Below are 22,323 nucleotides of genomic sequence, written 5' to 3' on the forward strand. Positions count from 1 at the left end.
CTTTTCTCCCCTGAACTTAACTGTATTTATGTCATTATACTCCCTACTTTGAGGAGTGTTGTCCATAGATTGTCACAATCTACACAATAGAAAGCCTATGCATAGTCAATAAAGCACAGTTCTGGTAATAAACATCTATCTGATATTGTCTACTTTCAGCTAAGATCCATCTGATGTCAGCAATAATATCCCTCATTCCATTTCCTTTACTGAATCCAGCTTGAACCTCTGGAATTTCTCTGTCAATGCAGAAACCATCAAAAGAAGATCAAAGGAATATAGAATCACCGTACCAAAAAGAAATGATCGATGCTCAACTATTTCAAGAGGCAGCATCTGGTACAGAGCTAATGTTCCTGAAGGAAGAAGTCCAAGGTGCACTGAAGTCCTAGATGGAATACAAACTGAAATCATTCAACAAACTGATGTGGTTCTGGAGGCACTCACTCATCTCTGCCAGGAAATTTTGAAGACAATTATTTGGGTAACTGACTGGAAGAGATCCATATTTGTGCCAGTTCCAAAGAGCGGTGACCCAATGATATGCAAATATCTTCAGACAGTATCATTGATATATTAATCCCCTCCATGTACCATCAGTGAACAATATTTCTCTCTATTCATTCTAACTCTTAAAAAAAAAATTCAGGCATACATAATGATTTAAACCACCAAAGAGCATATTCTGCAAATGATAGGAAGTTTTCATTTTCATCATCATTGGCTTTAGAGGTTGGTACTTAAATATAAATAATAGTGGTACTAACTGGTCTCATTTTTAAACTTATGGATATTATCCTATCACAGAGTATTGTACTTCATGATAGATCTTGAAATGTTATTTTTAATGATCAATACTATGCCATTCCTTATGAATTTGTCAAACAAGATTTAGTAAATAAAATATTGTTAGATTAAAAATGCCCAATACAAGTCCATTTCAGCCTACTAACTCCTACGATATTGATCTTATTGCATACTACTTCATTTAGGACAAGTTCCATTTTTCCAGCATTCTATGTTCTGATTATTAATGGATGCTGCATCTGTTTCTCCTCATTTTGAGTCATAATTGAATGCTTTACTCCATTTGGGTCATCATGGTAATTCTATTTTAATGAGGCAGCCTTTTCCCATTTGTATTTTGAATGCCGTCCTAGCTGGAGGTCTGGATTTCTGGTACTTTATCAGACAGTGTTCTGGGTGCTTTTCATAATGTTTTCGTCTTCTGTTACTACAGCTGACTATATTCACCTGCTACTCATAAGGTATTCAGTGTCTAAACATTCACAAATAGCCTGTCTCTCTTCCTTCCTAGTTTGTGTTAATCTGGAAGCCCCTCTGAAACCTGTCCATCATGGTCACCATCTTGGTATTTAAAAGACCAATAAATAATATCATGATTAATGGAGAAACGTTTCTTTGCCAAATGTTTCATTTTGCTTGGATCCACATTTAACCCTAGTAGAAGCAGAAGTCAAGAAGTCTAATCTGTTGCAAAAGACTACTTTAAAATGTTACAGAACTAAAATATTAGTTTGAAGACAGATGTGTCTGAGCCAAGCCATGATATTTTCTATAGCTTCTTATGCATGTTAAATTTAGTCAAGGAATGAGGAAGACTGTACAAGAATCATTAAATTTGAAAAGTCTGTTGGAGAATATATTAAAAGTACCATGGACTGCCAGAAAAACAAACAAATCTATCTTGGTTGAACTGTCCACAGAATGCTCCTTGAAAGCAAGGATGGCAAGACTTCATCTCTCATACTTAGTACATTTTAAGAGGAGGGACCAACACCTGAAGAAGGACATCATGCTTGGTAAAATGGAGAGTCAGCAAATAAGAAGACCCCCAAGAAGATGGATTGATACAGTAGCAAAACAATGTGCTCAAATATAGCAGCAATTGTGAGGAAGACTCATGACCAGGCAATTTCTTTCTATTGTGCATAAGGTCACTATTAGTCAGAATCAACTAGATGGTACCGAACAACTACAACAAAAACAGTGCCTAGTACCCTGAGCTTTGGCCCACCCTCAGCATGCAGCCTTTTCCTAACAACGCTATTTGAAAATCAAGGGTCTGGTCCACTCATTAAGTGCTGGGCTTTTTTTTTTTTTACAACTTTTTTTCTCCTTACAAAATAACATTACTTTCTGCAATATCTTCAAAATGCTGCAAAGCTTTCCCCTGTCATAGTTTCCTCTACCTAATTCTAAAGATAGACTTACTAAAACAGAGTCAAATACTATAAAGAAATGTGCAAAGACCTGGAGTTAGAAAATCAAAAGGGAAGAACATACTCAGCATTTCTCAGGATGAGAGAACTGAAGAAAAAAATCAAGTCTCAGCTTACAGTTTTAAAGGATTCTATGGACAAAATATTGAATGATGCAGCAAGCATGAAAAAGAGATGAAATGAATACACAGAATCACTGTACCAAAAATAAATGATCGATGATCAACCATTTAAAGATGTAGCATAACATCAAGAGCCAATGATCCTGAAAGAAGTACCAGTTGCATTGAAATAATTGACAAAGAGAAAAACATTGGGGATAGATGGGCTACAAATTAAAAATTTTCTACAAACTGATTCAGCACTGGACATACTCACTCATCTATGCCAAACAATTTGGAAGACAACTATCTGGCCAACTCACTGGAAGAAATCCATATTTGTGTTCATTCCAAAGAGAGGTGAGCCAACAGAATGCAGAAATAATCAGAAGATATCATTGTTATTCCATGTATGTAAAGTTTTACTAAACATAATCCAAAAATGACTGCAACCATGCATTGACAAAGCACTTCCAGATTTAACAAAGTATGTGGAATGAGGGATATCATTGCTGAGGTCAGATAGATCTCGTCTGAAAGCAGATAATATGAGAAAGATGTTTAACTGTGCTTTATTGACTAGGCATAGCCTTTCAATTGTGTGGCTCATGACAGCTATTGACAACACTGTGTAGAACGAGTATTTGGGAACACTTAATTATGCTCTTGAGGAACGTATACACAAAGCAAGAGGCATTTGTTTGAACAAAAGAAGGGAACTCTGAATGTCTTAAAATCAGGAAAGATGTGCGACAGGGTTATATTTTTTCACCATGCTTATTCAATCTCTATGATGACCAAATAATCCAAGAAACTGGATTATATGAAAAAAAGCATGGCATCAGAATTAGAGGACAACTCATTAGCAACCTGTGATATGCAGATGATGCAACCTTCCTTGCTGAAAGTGAAGAGGATTTAAAATGCTTACTGATGAAGATCGAAGACCACAGCCTTCAGTATGGCTGCATCTCAATGTAAAGAAAACAAAAACCTCACCACTGGACCAACAATAGACAACATCCACATAGATGGAGACAAGATTGAAGTTGTCAAAGACTTCATTTTGCTTAGCTCAACCATCAATACTCATGGAAGTGGCAGTCAAGAAATTAAACGATGTATTGTACTAGGCAAATCTGCTGCACAAGACCTGTTTAAAGTGTTCAAGAACAAATATATAAGTTTGAGGACTAAGGTGCACCTGACCCAAGCCATGACATTTTCAATAACCTCATATGCATGCAAAAATTGGACAGTGAATAAGGAAGACTATAGAAGAATTGATGGATTTGAAATTTGGTGTTGGAAGTGATTATTGACAGTATCATAGACTGTCAAAAGAACACACACATCTAATTGATGAAAGATATATAGCCAGAGTACTTCTTGTAAGCAAGTATGGCCAGACTTAATCGCTCATACTTTAGACATATTACCAGGAAAGACAAGTCCATGGAGAAGGATAGGATATTTGTTAACATGGAGGGCTGGAGAAAAGGAAACCCCCCAATGAGTTGGATTAATGCAATAGCATCAGCAGGGGTTTCAGGCATAACAATGATTGTGAAGTAGGCCCAGGACTGGGCAGTGTTTCATTCTGCTGTTTATTGGGTCACTATGACTTGATACCAACTCAATGGCACCTAACAACAACAACCCCATATTGTTAAAATGTATTACTTTATCTATGTCTGCATTTTTTTTTATCTGACAATATCTTAATTTTCATTGATGAGTTACATAAATTAAAGTATTCTTCTTGAAACAATACATACTCTGAAGGAGCTCTGGTAGCGTAGTGGTTACGAATCGGGCTGCGAACCTTAAGGTCGGCGGTTCGAAACTACCAGTCACTCCACGGGAGAAAGATGAGGCTTTCTACTCCCGTAAAGATTTACACCCTCGGAAACCCTGTACAGGGTCGCTATGGGTCGGAACCGACTCGACGGCACATAACAACAACAACAACAACGAAGAAACTGTCTGAACCCAAATGTGTGCAGTCACAGTTACTTTCTCTTCTTTAATTTTCCTTTAAAATCCTTTTTTGTTGTTGTTAAGGTTCGACAAAGAAAATCAGACAAATTTCATGTTTCTTCAGGATAGTGCGCTGGTCTGCAAGGTCAGCATTTCAAACCCAACAAGTGCTCCTCAGAAATCCAATACAGGCTTATTATGATCTGTAAATGAGTGGAGGATGCTTAACAAAAACAAAAATAAACAATTAAAAACCAAGCAATATTTTCCTCTATAAGACTTAATTTCCTTAGCTTACACAGAACTATTAATTATGCTATAAAACCTGTATTACATATTACATGAGAGGGTTAATACCCTCTGCATTATTTTAACATCTAACTGTAAATAATCTTTTTTTCTTCCAAATCAAGTTGAAATTTAACTTTTCTTTAAAGGTCATTTCATTATTCCATAGCATGTTAGATTTTCTGAAGTTTCTCTTGCTGTCTTTCTACTATTGTGACACAACATCTACATATTCCTTAGGTAGCTATGTGACAGCATAAAGGTCATACAATATGAAATCATGTAAGCTTGAGTTCAACTACTGTCATTTATTTTCAATTTGAATATTGTCAAATAATGTTACCTGTCCTGGTGTGTCACTGTAGGATAAGCACTGAACTGCTAACCTCAAGGTTGGTAGTTCAAACCCTCCTTGGTAACTCTATTCAGGGGTTTCTATGGGTTGGAACTGACTCGATGGAACATAACAACAAAAACAACACTGAAAAAATGGGGATAGCATATTTCCCTTGAAAAATCAGTGAGAAGATTAAGATTAAGATGCAGGGTTTGATCAAAAGTTATCAATATAATAATTTTCCACATTTATACCTACATGTCTTCTAGAAAAGTATTGGTTCTAAGCAGTTAATTTCATCTTCCACTGTCTGTATCATGCTAGTCCTGTAACTTATTGAAATTAATCAAATTGATTTAGTTGCTATTGCAACCAGCTGGACTATGTGTATCTTAAGTATTGCACATTATTTGTATAAACCTCCCACTTTGGGAGATTTTGGGCTCCTTTTGCTGAATTATGTCTACAGAAATAAAAAATATGCACTGTTACTCTTGTTGTTAGGTGTAATCTATTTATTGATGCTGGCACTGTGTCAATTTATCACTTGGGGTCTTCCTATTTTTCACAGACTCTCCAATTTACCAAGAGTTGGGAGTGCTTATTCCTACTAACATGTCCAAATTCTGAGAAAAAATAATCTCAACATCCTGATTTCTAAGGAGCATTCCAGTTACACTTCCTCCACATGTCTGTTCATCTGACAGTCAATGGTACTTTTAATATTCTTGTCCAACACTTTAATTCAAATGAATCTTGCATGATCTTCCTCATTCATTGTCCAGCTTTCACACGCATTTGAGACTATTGAAAATACCCTGGCTTGGGTCAGGAAAACCTTAGTCCTCAAACTGATATATTTACTCTTGAAACCCTTAAAGAGGACTTTTGCAATAGATTTACTTAAGGCAATATATTGTTTGAATACTTGGTTGCTATTTCAATGAGTTTTGATTGTAGATCCAAGCAAAACAAACTCTTTGACAATATCAGTCTTTTTTCTGTTTATCATGATATTATTTATTGGTCTATGTGAGAAGTGTTGTTTTCTTTACAGTGAGGTGCAATACATAATGAAAGGTGTAGTCTTTGATCTTCATCAGTAAGTATTTTAAGTCGTTCAGTAAGCAAGGTTGTAACTTCTTTTGAGAAGAAATATTATTTCTTTGTAAATTTGAGTTTATTATTGCATAAACATGGTTGTTGTTTAATCTCTTATATTTACTATGTCTTATGTTTACTATCTCTTATCTTTTGCTTTATTTTTTTAGTCGTGCTATGAATTGAATTGTGACTGCAATGTCAGCAGTTCAAAACTACCAGCTATTCCATAGGAGAAAGATGAGGCTTTTTGCTCCCGTAAAGATTTACAGCCTTGGAAACCCTGTACAAGGTCACTATGAGTTGGAACCGATTCCACGGCATATAACCACCACCACCAAAAATAATTATGTGATCGCATGCCAATGCCTATGCCTGTAGTATGAAGCATATGCTGTTGTTGTTAAGTGCTGTCGAGTGGATTCTAACCCATAACAACCCTGTATAGGGTTTCCAAAGAGCAGCTGGTGAGTTTGAACCACCGACCTTGCAGTTCAACCAACTTTGCAGTCTGATGCATTAGCCCACGAGAACTGTTCTTTCATAAAGCCAATGGTATGAACCAATATTTGCAGAGAAAAGAAAGAACAAACTGGGTTTGTCCAAGCATATCAGTTGTTCACTTCCTCTAACAAATGGTAGCCATAAGAGCAAATAGCTGCTGCTTTATTTCTACCTCCTAAAGCTTATGAGGGATATCATTGTTGATGTCTGATGGATCTTGGCTGAAAGCAGAGAATACCAGAATGCTGTTTACCTGTGCTTTATTGACTACACAATGACTTTCGATTGTGTGGCTCATGACAAGCTATGGACAACATTGCGAACTTTGCGTATTCCAGAACTTTCAATTGTGCTCATGAGGATTCTGTATATGAATCAAGAGGCAATTGTTCAAACAGAATAGAGAACACTGAATGGTTTAAAACTCAGAAAGGTGTGCAACAGGGTTGTATTCTTTCACCATATTTATTCAACCTATATGCTGAACAAATCTGAGAAACTGTGTTATATGAAGAAAAAGGAAAAAGGTGGCATAAGGATTGGAGGAAGACTCATTAATAACCGGCAATCTGCAGATGAAACAACCTTGCTCGCTGAAAGTGAAGAGGACTTAAAATACTTAATGATGAAGATGAAAGAGCACAGCCTTCAGTATGGATTGCATCTCAATGTCAAGAAAGCAAAAATCCTACCATTGGACCAATAAAAAACATTATTATTTTTTTTTCAGTTTTTTATTGTGAATTCAGTGATAGTTTACATTGGAGAACATCAGCTTTACATTCATACTATCATATTTTATTTCATTGTAATGATTATAATTCCCTCCATACATCATCATTCAACAGCATTTGCTTCCATTCCCTGCTTTTTAATTTTTCTTTTGGATGTACACTGAAGCACTCTGGAATAAATAACCATTCAAACAACCAAGGGGCATGCCCTACAAATCTGCCACTTTGCCACCAGCACACAATCCCTCTCGCTCCTTGAATTTAGAGACCCCAGCCACTCCATCTCTATACATGATCATTTCTGCCTCCATCTCCTTCAGTGCTGCTTCTCTGGATAGGGTCCTGCATTCTGCTCTTCTAGCTTGATGGTCCCAGGATCCTCTGCTCCTGGACTGCAAGATCAACCACTCCTCTCCTTTTGTTACAAAATGTTCTATCTTCACATTTGTAAAAATCACAACAATCCTGATATCAATTATTCACTATTGAACCACAAGTGTCTTATCCCCATCTACTTTCACTAGTCCCTTCTAGATAGGTTGGAAACCATTCAGTGGAGATTCTGCCTTCCCCCACGCCCTCTGAAACTAAGCTCCGTCTTGAAAACTTGTAAGCCAGTCACTCTGTGCCTTTGTAGCCCCCCAATTTTGAGTAACCAATATCTGAATTGCCCACTCTTATCAACCCTGTGTAGAGAGGGAGTGGGAATGATCCTTGCTGTAAAAATTTGTTTCCTCTTTTATGCTACTACATCCACAAATGTAGGTCAAATGCATCAAATTGTAGCAGATTATGCTGTTTTTTCTTCTTTCTTCCTTTAGTCAAGTTCTGATCATCTAGCCATTGAAGTTAAGTCAAATGGGTACTATCTGCAAGTATGGGTGAAACAACACGCTTATCAATGAAGAAAAGATTTAAATTATTAAGGATTTCACTCTTCTTGGATCACCCATCAATACTCATGGAAGCAGCAGTCCAGAAATCAAATGAAGTATTGCATTAGGCAAATCTGCAACACAAGACCACTTTAAAGTGCTGAGGAACAAAGATGTCAGCTTGAGGACTAAGGTGCACCTGACCCAATCCATGGTCTTTTCAATAACCTCATATGCATGTGAAAGCTGGACAGTGAATGAGGAAGACCATAGAAGAATTGATGCTTTTGAGTTATGGTGTTGGAGGACACTATTGAAAGTGCCATGGGCTGCCAAAAGAACTAATAGATCCCTTTTGGAAGAAGTGCAGCCAGATTGCTCCTTGGAGGCCAAGATGGCGAAACTTTGCCTCTCATAGTTTGGACATATTGTCAGGAGGGACCAGTCGCTGGAAAAGAATATCATGTTTGGTAAAGTAGAGGGCCAGAGAATAATAGGAAGGCCCCCCGTGAGATGGATTGGCCAAGTGGCAGCAACAATGAGCTCAAGCATGACAACAGTAGTGAGGTTGGCCCAGGATTGAGCAGTGTTTAGTTCTGTTGTACATAGGGTCGCTAAGAGTTGGTACCGACTCAATGGCACCAAACAACAACATAATTACCTAGTGCCTGTTGTGGTGCTGTAGGTTGAGCACTGGATTGCTAATGTACAGTAAAGCAATTCAAAACCACAGCATCGATGGACTTAAGCGTGGCAACAGTGATGAGGTTGGCTCAGGATCAGGCAGTACTTCATTCTGCTGTTGTATAAGGTCGCTATGAGTTGGTTCCAACTTGATGGCACCTAACAACAACAACAATCTTAGACAATGGTTCATATTCACTTGGGATATCTAGTACAAATGAAAATGATTGCAAAGCTAAAATGTAATAACATCTCAGCTCTCTGGTATTTCTTTTGTCTTTTATTGTGTTGAGATGGTAAACTTTTCTTACATGACCTGTTGGTGTTACACAGCTAAAAAAACATGTTTTCCTGTTATTTTTATATCTTTCATATACTACTTCTTTTCTCCTGATACACAATTGAATGCAATTGAATTGACTTTTGCCATGAGACATGACCTAATTTCTATTTTTTGTGACATTCCCATTTATTTTTCTCTTCTCTGCATTGCTTAGAATTCAGTCAACTTGATATCTCCCTAGTGTATCTAGACTATTTCTATAGTTATAAAAGAATATTTTCTAACAGTAAATGATTTTTAATTTGACAGGTTTAAATTTTCTTTCATAGTTTGTCTTAAATTCCTTTACATTAATTTAAAATTTTGGATATGTGTTTTATTCACATGAATTTATTAATTATATCAATTATAGTTTTCCAAATTTCCTATTACAATAATATTTCCTAATAGCTTCTCATTCATCCTTACTAATATATTATTCTGATTGGCTCCAAATTTCTGTTTTAATAATTTCTAAGATTAAAACTAATACAGTTGTCATTAGTGAAATTGTGTCCTAATTGGTTTGAAATAAATCACCATATCTTTCTTATGAGGATCCTCTTGGTGGACTGCAACTTAGAACCCTTTGGTTTGCATCCAGATGTATTAACCATTTGCACCATATAGTCTCTGCTACAAAACTTGGGAAGTTTTCAGTTTTAGATTTTTAATATAGTTTAAAAAGACCAGGTAGTGTGAATACAGAAGCAGACATAGGAAAGTATCAATCAAAATTGGGGTTGATAATAGTTATAAGCTCAAAGAGAAATATTGGAAATGAGACTATTAGTTCAAAATTACCAATTTGAATCAATCCCAATATTTTGAATGTTCTTTATTATACCCAAACCCAAACCAAACCCTTTTGCTGTTGAGTCAAGCCTGATTTTTTAATGACCGTAAGTATGGTTTCTAAGGCTGTAAATCTTGGCAGAAGCAGAAAGCCTCGTGTTTCTCCTATGGAGTGGCTGGTTGATTGAAACAGCTGACCTTATCATTAGCAGTCAATGAGTACCACTACACTACCGGGACTCCTTTACACATATAGACCATAAGAAATGTGGTCAAACTGGTCAGAAAGATGTTTCGTTGTTGCTTTCCTTTTAGTAATAGAAACTGCTAATAAGCAGAATTCAGAAACTGCTAATAAAGAGTTCATAAGTAGCCTCAGACTTCCAAGTAAATATGTGATTGTTTAAAAATAACCACATTATAAGACCAGAGAAACTATATGTTGTTGTTGTTATGTGCCGTGGAGTCGGTTCCGACTCACAGCGACCCTGTACAGGGTTTCCGAGGCTGTAAATCTTTACGGGAGCAGACCGCCTCATCTTTCTCCAGCGGAACCGCTCGTAGTTTCGAACTGCTGACCTTGAGGCTCGCAGCCCGATTCGTAACCACTACGCTACCAGAGCTCCTTAGAGGAACTATATAGAGTGGGAAAACTGTGAAGCAAAAGTCAAAATTATAAAGGGGACTGGACTTACTGGTCAGAAAGAGACTAGAGGAACCTGAGACCATGGCCCTAAGCCACGTTTTAGGGTTGGAACAGAACTCATTCTCACAGCACAATTTTAGCCAAGCATTACATAGTTATATAGGGGAAGATCAACTGTAGTAAGGTATGCTTGAAATGGAGCGGTCAAACATACCAGATCAGATGGGCAGCATTTATCTAAGGACAAAGCTCAGAGGTGTTGACTTATATATGAAAGCATTTGTATGATTCTCATAATGTAAAACTGATTATATGCTCTGTAAAGCTACATTCAAACTGAAATGAAAAGTTTGAAAATAAAATTAAATAAGTAAATAAGATAATAACATAAAGGCTAGAAACCAGTTCTAACCACTAGAAAAACCAGGATTATCATAGAGCAAACTGACAAAAACATTTCTAAGTTTGAAATATCCACCAGGAAAAATCATGGCAATTATTTCTTTAGCTGGAGAATTCAAGATCCTCCTTAATACTAAAATACGTCATTCAGTTGAACTGGTTGCAAGATCAACCACTACACTCCTATTGTTACAAAATGTTCTATCTTTACATTTGCAACTCTCACAGTCAGTCCTGATAGCAATTATTCATTATTGAGCCACAACGGTCTTATCCCCACCCCATCTGCTTTCACCAGCCCCTTCTAGACATGTTGGAAACCACTCAGTGGAGAGTCTACCTTTCTCCATACCCTCTGAAACTAGGCTCTCTCTTGAAAGCATGTAATCCAGTCACTTTGTGCCTTTGTAGCCTGCCTCCCATCCCCATTTTAGGTATCTAAGTTGCCCATCCTTGTCAAACCTGTGTACCAAACGGATGGGAAGGTACCTCCCTATAAAGATTTCTTCCGTCTTTGGAGCTACTACATCCATAAGTATAGGTCAAGTTTATCAAATTGTAGCAGATTATTCTTTTTTTTTTTTTTTTTTGTCCCTCTTCTTTCTTCCTGCAGGTGAGTTCTGATCAACTAGTCATTGAAGCCAGGGCCAACGGGTACTATTTGCAGGTATAGGTTTCTTGTGTATCTCCCCTTACTTCATATCAGCTGGATACTTCATTCTCCAGTCTAGTCCTCTGTGACCATGTCCCTGTCCCTGGATCCAGGATTCCCTAGATCTTATCATACTTCAGGTCAACCAGGTCTCAATCCAGGTAGACAGGAGTCTGTTGAACATGGTTGGACTTAGCTCCAACTTCATTGCAGTTTTTCCCCCACATCCCCTTTCGGTAGACCAACATGGTCATCAGCAAGACCACATGCCTGCTCATACATTCCCCTTGAGTCTCACTCTCAGAAGGGGGTTTGACCTGAGGGGACCCTACCAATTGATTTGATGGCTCCCAAGTGAACAACTTGCTTGTTCTTGTAGTAGTCAGACTGCCATTATTGTTTTTGATTTTTTTCTGCTGGTCTTTCTTTCAAGAAGTAGCTTCAGGTCTGCTTTCAAGTGCAAATTTCCCACCTCAGAAAATTCTGGATGGGAATCCGGATCCCACCTATGATTTTATGCAATGTAAAGGTTCCATGGGAAGCCTCCTTTCCTGGGCAAGTTCTAGTTCCATTTTAGCTACTCTAAGCAGTTATCACTATGGGTCAGAATTGACTCGAGAGTACTTAACCACAACAACAACCAGTTATATGCTGAACATGGACTTACAAGCTTTCTATGATGATGTTTCTGGCTATTCCTTTCTCTCCCTCTCAAGTGTCTATTTTACAATAGTAGGCAAGTGAAACCAATATTCAAAGGATAGTCAAGCATCTGAACATTATTTACCATCTTTTAACCATTCAAACCATGCTTCAATCCCTGTATCCCAGAGTCATGTTGCAACGTTGAGCACACATCACTATTTACCTCTTCCCCCTTAGTCCATGCAAACCTGCCTAAATGTTTGTTTATCCATTCCTCCATTGATGGGATGTAGGCTCTCTCCATCTTTTTGCAATTGTAAATAGTGTTACTATGAACATTGCAGTGCATTTATCTACTCATGTAATGGCTCATATATCTTGTGGATAAATATCAAGTAGAGGAATTGCTGGATCATAAGGCATTTATATTTCACCTTTCTGAAGCAAGTGCCATACTGTTTTCCAGAGTGGTTGGAATATTTTGTAATCCCACTAACAATGTAGGAGGGTCCCAGGCTCTCCACATCCTCACCAGCATTTATTGTCCTCTACTTTTTTGATCTTTGCTGTTATTGCTGATATGAGATGGTATCTCATTGTTCTGATGGCTAGTGATCATGAACATTTCTTCATATGTTTGTTGGCTGCCCTAATCTTCTCCTTGGTGAAGTGTCTGTTCATGCCCTGTGCCCATTTTTTAATTTGGTTATTTGTGTTTTCTTGTAGAGGTGTTGTAGTTTTCTATATATTTTAGAAATTAGTCCATTGTCAGATGCATTATTGCAAAAAAATTTTTTTTCCATTCTATGGGTTCCCTTTTTACTCTTTGGGTAAAGTCTTATGATGCACATAAGTTTTTAATATTTAGTATGTACTTCTCATCTTTTTTCTCTACTTTTGTTTGTGTATTCTTCAAAATGTATTGTAGTCTGTATTCCCCAAATTAGAGCCATCAAAATTGTGCCTATTTTTTCATTTATGACTTTCATAATTTTGGGTTTCACATTTAGGTCTTTAATCCATGCTGTGTTGGTTTTTGTATATGATGTGAGGTAAAGGTCTTGTTTCATTCTTTTGCATATTGCTTTCCAACTCTGCTAGGACCAGCTGTTGAAGACACTATCTCCTCCCCATGCAATATAGTTAGGCACTTTGTCAAAAATTAGTTGGCTATATGTGGATTGGTTAATTTCTTGAATCTCAATTCTGTTCCATTTTGCTATGTATCTTTCATTACACCAGTACAAAGCTATTTTGACCACTGTGTCCATGTAGTAAATTTTGAAATCATATATATGTGTGTGTCTGTGTGTATATGTGTATGTATACACACACACATGGCCACCACTCCTCTGTCTGTTGTGCTGTAGTGACTTCAGTTGCTGTGATTCTGAGGGCTATGCCACTGGTATTTTAAATAATCCATGGTGGACAGGTTTCAGATGAGCTTCCAGACAAAGACGGACTAGGAGGAAAGAGTGATGAACTACTTCTAAATCGTCAGTCACTGAAAACCTTATGAATAGCAGGGAAATACTGTCAGATACAGGGTGGGAAAATGAGCCCCTCAGGTTGGAAGACACTCAAAATGCGACTGGAGAAGAGATGCCTCCTCAAAGTAGAGTTGACCATGATGACATGAATAGAGTTAAGCTCAGGGGAGAAAAGCCCACAGAACCTTCATTTGCTGATGGGTCACAACTCAAAATGAAGAGAAACAGCTGTAACATCCATTAAAAATCAGAACGTGGTATGTATGAAGTATGGATCTGGGAAAATTGAAAATTGTCAAAAATGAAATGGAACACATCAACATTGATATCTTAGGTATTAGTGAGCTGAAATGGACTGGTATTGGTCATTTTGAATCTGACTACCACAAGGTTTACTATGCCGGGAATGACAAATTGAAGAGGAATGGTGTTGCATTCATCTTCAAAAAGAACATATGCAGATCAGTTATGAGGTACAATGCTATAAGTGATAGGATAATATCCATGCCCCTACAGGGAAGCCCATTTCATACCACTACTATTCAAATTTATGCACCAACCACTAAAGCCAGTGAGGATGAAATAGAAGAATTCTACCAACTTATTCAATCTGAAATCGACCAAACATGCAATCAAGATGCATTGATCATTACTAGTGATTGGGATGCAAAGGTTGGAAGCAAAGAGGAATGACCAGTAGTTGGAAAATATGGCCTTCGTGATAGAAATGATGCTGGAGATCATATGAAAAAATTCTGCAAAACCAATAATTTGTTTATTTCAAATACCTTCTTTAGACAGCATAACAGCTGACTATACACATGGACCTCGCCAGATGGAATACATAGAAATCAAATTGACTACATCTGTGGAAAGAGAAGATGGAAAACTCCTCATCATCAGTGAAAACAAGGCCAGGGGCAGACTGTGGAACAGACCATCAATTACTCATATGGAAATTCAAACTGAAGCTGAAGAAAATGAAAAAAAGTTCACAAGAGCCAAAATATGACCTTGAATTTAACCCACCTGAATTTAGAGATCATGTGAAGAACAGATTTGATACATTAAACACTAAAGACCGAAGACCAGAAGAGTTGTGAGATGACATCAAGAACATCATACGTGAAGAGAGCAAAAAGTCATTAAGAAGACAAGAAAGAAGGAAAAGACCAAAATGGATGTCAGAAGAGACTCTGAAAATTGCTCTCCAGTGTAGAGATGCTGCAGCAAATGGAAGAATAGAGGAGATCCAAGAGCTGAACAGAAAATTTCAAAGATCAGCTTGAGAAGATAAAGCCAAATACTATAATAAAATATGCAAAGAGTTGGAGTTAGAAAACCAAAAAGAACACACTCAGCATTTCTCAACCTGGGGGAATTGAAGAAAACATTCAAGCCTCGACTTTCATTATTGAAAGATTCTCTGGATAAATTATTGAATGATGCAGAATACATCAAGATAAGATGGAAGGAATACACAGAGTCATTGTACCAAAAGGAAATGGTTAATGTTCAACCATTTCAAAAGGTACCATATGATCAAGAGCCAATGATACTCAGGGAGGAAGTCCAAAGTGCATTGAAAGAATTGGCAAAGAACAAGGCACCAGGAATTGATAGAATAAAAACTGAAATATTTCAAGAAAGTGAGGCGGTAAAAGAGGCACTCACTGATCTCTGCCAAAAAATTTGGAAGACAACTATTTGACCGACTGATTGGAAGAGATCCATTCCAAAGAGAGGTGACCCAGCGGAATGCGGAAATAATAGAACAATCTCTTTGACATCTCCAAGGGAGAAAAGTTTTGCTAAAGGTAATACAGAAATGCCTTCAATCGTACATTGACAGAGAACTTCCAGAGGTTCAAGCTGGATTCAGAAGAGCTGGGGAAGGAGAGATATCATTGCTGAAGTCTGATGGATCTTGGCTGAAAGCAGAGAATATCAGAAAGATGTTTACCTATGCTTTGTTGACTATGCAAAGGCTTTCAATTGTGTGGATCATGACAATCTATGGACAACATTGCAAAGTATGAGTATTCCAGAACACTTAGTTATACTTCTGAGGAATCTATACCTGGACCAAGAAGTAGTTGTTCGAACAGAGCATGGTAACACTGAATGGTTTAAAATTGGGAAAGGTGTGCGACAAGGTTGTGTTCTTTCACCATAATTATTCAACCTGTATGCTGAGCAAATGATCCGAGAAGCTGGGTTCTATGAAAAAACACATGGCATCAGGATTGGAGGAAGACTCATTAACAACCTGTGATATGCAGATGATACAACCTTGCTTGTTGAAAGTGAAGAGGACTTAAAACATTTACTGATGAAGATCAAACAGCACAGCCTTTGGTATGCATTGCATATCAATGTCAAGAAAACAAAAATCCTCACCACTGGACCAATAAACAACATTCTTATCAATGGAGAAAAGATTGAAGTTGTCAAGGACTTCATTCTTCTTGGATCAACTATGAACATTCACGGAAGCAGCAGTCAAGAGATCAGACGACATATTGTATTAGGCAAATCTGCTGCACAGGAACTTTTTAAAGCATTGAAGAGCAAAGATGTCAGCTTGAGGAATAAGGTGTGCCTGACCCAAGCCATGGTATTCTCAGTAACCTCATATGGATGTGAAAGCTGGCCAGTGAATAAGGAAGATCATAGAAGAATGGATGCTTTTGAGTTGTGGTGTTGGAGAATACTAAAACTGTCATGGATTGCCAAAGAACCAATAGATATGTTTTGGAAGAAGTGCAGCTAGAGTGCTCCTTAGAGGCCAGGATGGCTAAACTTCGTCTCTCATACTTTGGACATATTGTCAGGAGGGAATAGTCACTGGAGAAGGATATAATTCTTGGTAAAATGGAGGATCAGAGAAAAAGAGGAAGACTGCCAACGAGATGGATTGGTCAGGTGGCAGCATTGATAGACTCAAGTGTGTCAGCGGTAGTGAGGTTGGCCCAGCATCGAACATTGTTTCATTCTGCTGTGCATGTGGTCACTATGAGTCAGTGGCATCTGACAACAACAATATATATATATATGTGTGTGTGTGTGTGTGTGTGTACTGACTATACATAGTAGTTGTGGTGTTCTGCAGAGTCAGTATATATACAGAGAGAGAGATTGAGAGAGTCCTGGTGTGGTTCTGTAAGATAAATACTCAACCTTAAAGTCAGATTGAACTGCAAGGTTGATGTTTTAACTCACCAGTTGTACCTCAGAAATCCTATATAAGTTTGCTATGACTCAGAACATACATATAATTTGTTATGATGCACAAAGTTAAATAATTTTAAATAGTAATTAAAAGATAAATAAATATCTTTCTGTTATGCTCTACTGTCAACCAAGATCCATTAGATATCACCAATGATATCCCCGGTGCCATACTCTCTTGTTTCTCTGCTATTCATAAGGTTTTTAGCGACTAAATATTTGGAAGTATTTTGTCACTCCATCAATGGGCTCAAGCATGGCAAAAATTGTGAGGTTGGCCCAGGACTGGGCAGTATTTCGTTCTGTTGTGCATAGGGTCGTTGATTCGGTACTGATTCAATGGCACCTAACGACAACAACAAATGCTTGTGAATACAGCTTGAATTTCTGGCAATTGCTTGTTGATATACAGTTGTAGTCGTTTTTACATAAGCAAATTTTTTGTGTGACATCAATTATATTGTTCAATAATTCCACATTCTGTTAGATCCTTTGGAATGAGCATTAGTGTGGATCTCTTCTAGTCTATTGGGCAGGTAGCTATCTTCTACATATCTTACTGTAAAACAATGAGTATTTCCAGCATGTATTATTATAATGAATAAATATATTTGACTCATTAGTTAGGCATATGAGGGAGCTTCAAACAGTTTGTGACAAATGGTGGGGAGTGGTTGATTTTGCAGTCCAGGAGTGGAGATCCCTGGAACTATCAAGGGAGAAAAACAAAGTACGAGACAATGTACAGAAAAGCAGTGACACTAGGGATGGAGGCAGAAGCAATAACATGGACAGAAGGAGTGGCTAGGGACTCTGGACTCAGGGATGGAGAGGGGTTGTATGCTTGCAGCTCTGCAGGGGGAGGGGCAGGAGTGTGGGGTGTAACCTTTGAGTGTTTGATGATGCATGCAGGGGATTGTGATCATTGCAATGAAACAAAGTACAAAATGGATGAATGTAAAGATAGTTCACTCATGTAAGGTAACATGATTCACAATTAAAAAAAAAAAAGTTTGTGAAAAATTGAATTACAAGTAATGGAATTTTTCCACAATTTTTTTCTAGAACCCCATGTATAATAAATTCACATTTATTTATTATGTACATAATTTTAAAGGAAATTGACACTTGATTTAAATATAAACATTATGAATTATTTTTCTGATTCTAATGGAATTTACATACTTTAGTTAAACCACTTTTAAGCAACATTTATACAATATTATTTCTCTTCATTTTGTCATAATCAATATGAAATATTCCATATATCAAAAATATATAAATATATTTTAAGAAATAATTTGGTAAGTTCTGTTTAAAATAACATCACTGATTATACCTATTAATTATCTCAAAAGTCTACATAATATATGTATTTTTAATGCCCTTTTTTGCAAAGAAAAGATATATTTGTTTTCTATTACTTTTTACAACCTATTTAAAATCAGAGCAGCAGCTAGGTTGAAACCATGTTTGTGCTAAGACTATATTTGCATTTTCATTTCTTATTCCCACATTTGTGATGCAGATAGTATTTTCTGAATAAATATTAGTTAACTAGAGGAAGTACTAAGACTACATTTCAGGAAGACGGTTTTCTATTTATTTTGCATTATGTTATGTGTCTGTTTCTGTGACACAACAAGTGGAAAACAGAAGCAATACGATAAACTGGTCTCAAAATTATTAGTTAAACTGGCCAATGCACATCATGAACCTGTTAGTTGAGGCTTGCCTGTTGCTATGGCAATGAAAAGGATTTAGTAGAGCTTCCAGACTAAGGTGAACTAGGAAGAAAGGCTTGTAGACCTAGTTCCAAAAATAAGCCAATAAAATTAATGGTCTGTTTCACAACCAATCATGGGTGTGGCTTAAGACTGTACAGAGTTTTGATCCACTGTGTATGTGGTCACTAAATCTTGGGGACCAACTCAATAGTAACTAAAAACAATGATTTTGTTGTTGCTTAGTGCTATTGGGTTGGTTTTGACTCATAGCAATCCTGCGCAGGGTTTATGATGAGTGGTTGGTGAATTTGAACCACTGACCTTGTAGTTCAAATTGACTTTGAGGTCCATCCTTATCCTATAGCACCACACCAGGACTCCATTGAAAACAGTAATTTACAATAATACTTTTATAATATTTCATGTTGAATGTCTTTCTGATATTTATTCCATCAAGACAGTAAATAAATCCTGAAACTTTATTTTGCCTTGTAACAAACAAATAATAAAACAAAACAAAACAAAACCTGGTAGAAGTATCCAAGTTTTGTTTGTCATGTTGATAAATAAGTATTGCTGTCACTGTAATAGAGTTCTAAATAAAATTGCCTCAAAAATATGCAGGCATAGTATTTAAAGATACTTGTTGAGAAAATAATGAAAGACTTTAAAGCAGGCAAAAAGATCATTGTGTCCTTTTAATGAAATGCTGTACCTTGTCTAGTGGACACATAGAGAATATCTAATTCTTAGGAGTCTGTGCCTTCCATCCGGTTGATCTATTTTATAACTTGATAGTAACAAAAGTTAACTTGTAGTGTGCTATGGTGTGGCATACATTTATTCACTGAGATATGGGTCCAAACATAAACTACTTTCAAAATATGTCTAGAATTATCATGAATTACTGAGAGAAATAAAAGTTTTAATGTTTATATTTGTATGAGCATCATAATTTAAAAATTTTAAATTATAGCTTAGCCTATTATAATGTTATTAGGTAAAATAAGTTATTTTGCTTTAGAACTAATGTAAACAAAGATAAAGTTAATTGACACAGCTATTAGTCCACTTATCATGGAAAGAACCCAGAATCTGAAACCATCACCCCAACAGTTGAATCTATGACATGTAGAGAGTTCTGTCCACATTTTGATCCTAAATACTGTATTATTTAAACATTTTCATTCACTCCAAATCTTCTTTTGTAGCTTTGATACAGTCATTAAAATTGGACTGTTTGACAGTTTACATATTACGCTCCTGAAAACACAGATTGATGCATTCTGCTTGGATTGCTATAAAATAAATTGGAAAGGACAAAGAAACTCGAATGGATTTGTTAAGGTTTCATTATACAATTATTAATATTATTAAAGTTATACTAGGCGTTCACAAATATTTAAATTTATTTCAATAATTCAAAGGAAAATTGTAGTCACTGGAGATCATTATACACACACATACACACATACATATTAGAGTCTGTGAGCAAAAGAGATATATCATTTAATAACTTCTTAAATGTTCACCAGTTGGTAAAATTGGTAAAATTGAAAACATGGGCAATGGTCCAGATGATTGGAAAATTATTTTATTTTGGTTTTAATGAGATGAATAATGGTATAAAAAGAAGCTAATTCTTTGCTCTTTAGATCTATAGACTACTAATTCCTTGAAAATATACACATTTATTTATTGTATATATTATAATATACTTTCTTATTCTCATTTTTTCAGTGGCATTGTGTCCTTATTTGAACATATTCCAGCAAGTACCCCCAGTGAATATGAATTAATTAAGGGAAGAATTCTTGCCTATTACAATTTTGACATATTATCTGGCATATAGTATTTAAGAGTAAGGCAGTGCATCCCAAAATATCTACAAACAATTAATATGAATAAAGATTTGTTTTTCTATTATGCTTTATGCTTTTGTTTTCTTAGTTATTTTTGTTGTTAGTGTTGTTGTTGTTATTGGCTTTTGTGGTTGTACTGCTGCTTTCTTCTTATTTGTTTGTTTGCTTGAATAGTGATTTTTTTTTTTTTCTACTAAAGAAAGCAGTTTTTCCCCATGATGATATTTTTTGGATCTCCATGGAAGCAAGGGTATATGAACATGATCTGGATCAAAAGTAAAAATAAAATTTATAAGACTTAAGTCATCTAAGTTCCAACACCACTGTTTTGGTGAGCTTTGGGAAGTTTTCATTGGTCAGGAAAAAGGAGAAGCAGCTGGGGATATTCATTTTGGCATCTCATGACTACGAAGATATCCATGGATAAGCAGAAATTTTAAATGAGCAGTTTTGCTGATAAGTTTACAATGAAAACCTTAATCAACTACAAAACAGGAATTTGAGCAGAAAGCCTCATATTCCTCCCATGGAACAGCTGGTAGATTCTAACTGCTGGCCCTGAGGTTAGCAGTCCAATTTGTAACCACTACACTACCAGAGTTCCAAACTTAGGGGCTCATTTTCTGGTACTACGTTTGACTTAAATGATTTCTTTAGTTCTTTCAGTTTAAGAAATGCTGAATATGTTCTTCCCTTTTGGTTTTCTTACCCCAGGCTAACAAGTCAGACATGGTTTGCTTCTCCTTCTTCCTAGTTTGTCTTAGTCTGAAAGCTCTGCTAAAATCTGTTCACCATGTGTAACCCATTGATATTTAAAATACTGGTACCATAGCTCCCAAAATCATAGCAATATGCCAGCCACCACAGTATGATGAACTAACAAAAAGTGGTGATCCAAACACATGGTTTTATTGTGTTCTATCTGGTCGATTCTCACTCATAGTGATCCTACGAAGGGTTTCCAGGAGTAACAGGTGGGTTTAAACTGCTGACCTTGATCTACCAATCCAGTGTTTAACCTAGAGTACCACGACAGATCATGTTGTTGTTACTGTAGTTAGGTGCCATTGAGTCAGTACTCATAGTGGCCTTATGCACAACAGAACAAAATACTGCCTGGTCCTATAACAACCTCACCATCAATGCTACACTTAAGCCAATTGCTGTTGTCACTGTGCCATTTCATCTCATTGGGGGTCTTCCTCTTTTTCACTGACTCTCCAATTTATGAAGCAAGATGTCCTTTTCCAGTTGATCTCTCCTGATAATATGCCCAAAGTATGACAGACTAAGTTTGCCTATCCTGTTTTCAAAGGATCATTCTGGCTGTACTTCTTCAAACACAGATTGGCTTCTCCTTTTTCCTGACCAATGAAAACTTCCCAAAGCTCACCAAAACAGTGGTGTTGAAACTTAGATGATTTAAGTCTTATAAATTTTATTTTTACTTTTGATCCAGATCATGTTCATATACCCTTGCTTCCATGGAGATCCAAAAAATATGGTACTTCTATTATTTTCCTCCAACACCATAGCTCAAATGCATCAATTCTTCTATGGTCTTCCTTATTCACAGTACAACTTCCCTATGCATATGAGGGTATTGAAAATAAATTGGCTTGGGTTGAGGTTGTTGTTGTTGTTGTCAGGTGCCATCGAGTCAGAACTTACTCATATCGACCCCATGCACAGCAGAATGAA

This window comes from Chrysochloris asiatica, unplaced genomic scaffold (genome assembly GCF_000296735.1).
Source record: "Chrysochloris asiatica unplaced genomic scaffold, ChrAsi1.0 scaffold00269, whole genome shotgun sequence".
NCBI classification, from domain to species: domain Eukaryota; kingdom Metazoa; phylum Chordata; class Mammalia; order Afrosoricida; family Chrysochloridae; genus Chrysochloris; species Chrysochloris asiatica.